A 4,447-nucleotide genomic window follows, 5' to 3' on the forward strand; every position below is an offset into this window, starting at 1 on the left:
ATAACATTACTCTATACGCACTACGATAACTAATGCTACCCGCCATCTACAAGGCTTCAGAACGAGCAACATATAAAGCAACAAATAAGAGCAATGTGCCCCCGATCACGCGAAGCGTGATCAGGGGGCAACATGGCACTTACCCGATGAAGAACCCTGGAACAGGGGAGGCGATGCGCCGTGAGTTGTTGATGAATGAATCTCTCTTTCTTGTTTATTCATGGTACATATTTATAGTCCGTAGACTTGCTCTCCTTAACTAACCCTAATTAAACACGACACAAATCCTAACTGCCTAAACCTGAGTTTACACGGCCTTGTGGGCCCCAAACGCCCGTACGGAACCCGATCTGCAAGCTTATCATAACCGTTTCTCAAGCCCATCTTGCTCCACGGCCCACTTTTAGCCTGTCCAGAATATGGCGATAACACATGCCCCCCTGGTTTCGGCGATGGTAATTCCGGAATCATTTAAAATTACCTTGACCCTTCGGCTTCCGGTCCGTGCCTTTCCAACTTCCAATTGACACGACCGCTCTATACCACGCTCCTCGGGAACCGTCACAATGCCGATTCACTCCACCTCTCGATTTATCTTTATAAACTCTCCTACGGCAACTTCCCCAACCATCTTCCTCTCGCAGCCATCACCAGTTACTCCCTTCCTCTTCTTTTACCATGGCTTCTTCCTCTTCTGCCTCCTCCGTTATTTCTTATGAATCCGAGTCCTCCCGAGAACCAACTCCGGAGTATGATCCGATCACTGCCTACGAAGCCCGTGCTCCCCTGCATTGGGATGAAGAAGAGTGGGATTTCCGTTACCGGTCAGAGGATGATGACTCCCTAACCGATGGCGAAGATCTCGCACTCTTCCTCGGAGCCGAGCTGGAGGAGGATGAGGACGACGCGTCTTGGGGGGAAGACCTTTCTTCCTCGGAGGAAAGAGCCGATTCCTTCTCCTCCGAAGAAGATCCGATGGCAGGTACCTTCCTTCTTGGCAGGTCATCGGGCGATTCCTCCGATAGCAGCACAGGAGCCGATGGCGACGACAGCTTCACCAGCGACGATAACGGGGATGACGGCGACAGCAGCAGCGACACCGGCGACAGTGGCCCAAGCGTTGTTCCGTCGCCCAAGCGCCGCAAGACCTCCGGCGTATACTGGTGGTAGACTGTAATATTCTCATTAGGCCATCTTTAGGAGCAGTTAACTCCTCTTTTGTGTATGTTACCCTGCTGTGAATAAAATCTACTTTTGTACCAGCAATTCCTTTTGTGCGCAATCTATCTATTTCAGGAGCCGATGGCAGCGCATTGGCTTCAGAGTATGCCGATCCGGATTTGAAATAACCCTTCAATTTACTTTACCCTTCCGCTGGCCTTTCACCTGACACAAATCTCCAAAGATTCTGGGATCCAGATCAACTCCGATCCCCTTCACTCAAAACCCTAACCGCAAGATCCTTCCCGGTCCTTGAGACACATATCCGATCCTGCGCCGCCAAACCTAGATCCGCTCTCCAGGATCCCGACTGAAGGTTCCCGATGGCGGAGTCTTCGCGCACCGCCGCCGATGTCTTTGGTCTGAAGGTGAACTCCGACCCCTCATTAATTTTAACACAGCATCTGCAAGTTTTGCTGCGCGGTTAATTAATTCCTCCCTCGGCAATCTTGCCTTTTTTTCTTGGGATTTTTTCAGGCTTCCGATATCTTCTTGCCGCACCCTTCTTCCCCCAATTCTTTCTGCCTAGGGCCTCGTTCCTATGAGAAACCCATAGATTTGATCTCTTGTGAAGCCAATCGGATCCCCTTTGTGAGTCAGGATATAGACCTAGAATCTTGGTCAGACAGCCTCCGTGCCTGGCCGAATCCTCCTGAAAACTGGATGGCTTGGTACAACAGAGTAGCAGGCGCTTACCAGCCCTTATGGGAGTCCATCGGGATAGCCGATGCTCTGTCTCTGTCCCTCTCTCCCCTTGAAAAAGACGAGAACCTTCTGAAAACCATCGGCTATTTCTGGTCTGACGCCTTGAATTGCTTTCTCTTCGGGCACAGCCCGTTAACACCAACATTGCTAGATGTTATGATGATTACTGGCTTGGACATATCATCAACCTGCCCCTCTGCTTACAGCCTCCCTGTGGTCCCATATAAACTGTCATCCAAAACCGAGTGCACTAACTGGAGCACATACCTGGGCCAGCACCAGAAAAGCAAGGGCCCTGTAACAGAGAAGGAGCACACAGCCTTTCTGAACCTATGGCTCGAACATTTCCTCTTCTGTGGCCCTTCCCTTGCCCCAACTAAGAATTACCTCTCCTTAGCTTATGAGCTGGCCAGGGGTCAATCTGTTGGCCTTGGTAGGTTATTTCTCGGGGAGCTTTACAGATATCTCCATTTGATGACTTCTAGCCTTCTTTCTCAGAAGAAAATCAGGACTGGTGGCCCATGGTGGTTTATCCAGCTGTGGGCTCGTCTTTATTTCCAAAGTTCTGACCCTGATTTTCCTTCCTTACTCGGCAATTCCTTCCCTGATCTGAGTGGGAGACCGATTAGGTGTACCAGTTTTGGGCAGGCTTTGTATAGTCTCCCTGGCGGGAAACTGAACCCTCTAGATGCTTCCCGATGGTTCCGGATTTTCTACAAAGGTCTTGACAACCCGACCTTCCTTCCTTATGCCGATTCCGAGCTCTTTGAGAACCCGGCTACCTTCCGACTGGCCGACATTGCCTATGATGCCGACACCAGGCGTCTTTATTCTATCATGGTTCGGCCTTGTCTCCTCCCAGTTGGCATGAGTACCTCTAACCGGATCCTCAAGCCTGGTTACGAGTTTTATCAGCCGGTCGTAGCAGCCCGGCAGTTCGGTCTTGCGCAGGTGCCTCCCCACTTCCTTCTTCACCTGTTGACATCAAGCAGGGTGGACCTTCCTGACGCTTTAACCGCCCAGAGGTGCTATAATCTGTTCACAGACCTTCCCTTGTCTGTTCCCGTCAATCTTTCCTTTACTTCTTCGGCCGTTGACTTTGAGGGATGGTGGTCGATGTGGAAAACTCATGTTTTCCGAAGAGCTCTGGGCCCGATGCTGCAGCAAATCCATCCTGAGTATGATATCCCGGTTGCAGAGGTACCGCCTTTAATTGGTCTTTCTCTTTTCAACTTTTACTGGCCCCCCTTTCTGACTCCATTTTCTGCTTCTGCAGCAAGAAGATGGCCCAGAGCCGATGAACGAAGATGGATCGCCCTTTTGTTTCCTGGCGATTGCTCCGGTGGTTCTCTTCGGCAAGAATGCGCCTCCTCCCTCAAAAAGCATAATGCAGATTCAGCCGAGCACTGCTAAGCTGACCCCCAAGCGAAAACGGCTTTTGGAAGCCGTTGCCCCCCGAGCTCGCGCCAAAACGAGGAAGATTTTGGTCAGAAAGGTCCGGAAGGAAGCCACACCATCTTCTCCTGTTCCGTCATCTCCAGTCATCGCCCAGGTTTGGCCCTTTCTCTCGCTTTGCAATCGGGTCTTTGTTCATGTCTCCTTTAACGGTGCTCTCTTCTCTTGCAGCCTGCCGTTGTAGAAGTCTCCAGTGAGGAGGAGCCCCCATGCCAGAAAGGTTCATCTTCAGGGGCGCCAGAAGACGTGAATGTGCCTCTTAGGGCCCTGATTACTCTCCGTGATCCGGGCGCAACGACCTTGGAGGATCCCTCTGCATCAGCTGTTGTCCCAGCTGCCTCACCAAGCCCACAGGCGCCGATCGTGTCTTCATCCCCTGCTGGCCCCCGTTTGGAAGGACCTTCTACCGCTTCGGCCACTGCTGATTCCCCTACACGGGAGGTACGTCCCGCGAAGCCGATTGCCATCCCATCGGCCATCCCTCTCGCAGAGCCGACCGTTGCCCCGTCGGCTGTTGCCTCTTCTTCCGAGGGTGCGGTTCAGGCGGCCTCTGCTACTACCGTTCGTACTTCGGAAAGGGTGCACCCCCGGGAGCCGATCGTCCCTTCGTTGGCCATTGCTACTTCCTTCTCAGGACAGGTATGTCTTTCCCTCTCCCTTTGTAATTGTTTTGGCCTTCTCCTGCAATACCTTGCTTACCCTCTTTTCTTCAGAACCTGGACCTTTCAGAACTCCTCGCGTTTGATCCCGCCACGATTGGATCGACCATACTGGAAGCCGCTGACTCTTCCTCGGGCCTGACCAGCACTGTTGATCGGCTCCTCCGCGTGAAAGAGCTTCTGTTGGGTCCGATCTCCGCACTGATTCAAGACTCCAGTGCAGTTAAACAGATCCTTGACGAGGTCAGTTCCCAGCTCCCGGTGAGTCTCCAGGCCAGGCTCTTGCCGGCCGGACACCTTTCTTCCTTCCAAACAAAAGTGGCAGAAGCTCGCCGCAGGATCGAGACTCGGCGTTCCCAATCACTCTTAAGGACCATCATCGCTGAGATGTGTCAGTCGATCAACAA

The sequence above is a fragment of the Panicum hallii genome, chromosome 8 (assembly GCF_002211085.1).
Source record: "Panicum hallii strain FIL2 chromosome 8, PHallii_v3.1, whole genome shotgun sequence".
Lineage (NCBI taxonomy): Eukaryota > Viridiplantae > Streptophyta > Magnoliopsida > Poales > Poaceae > Panicum > Panicum hallii.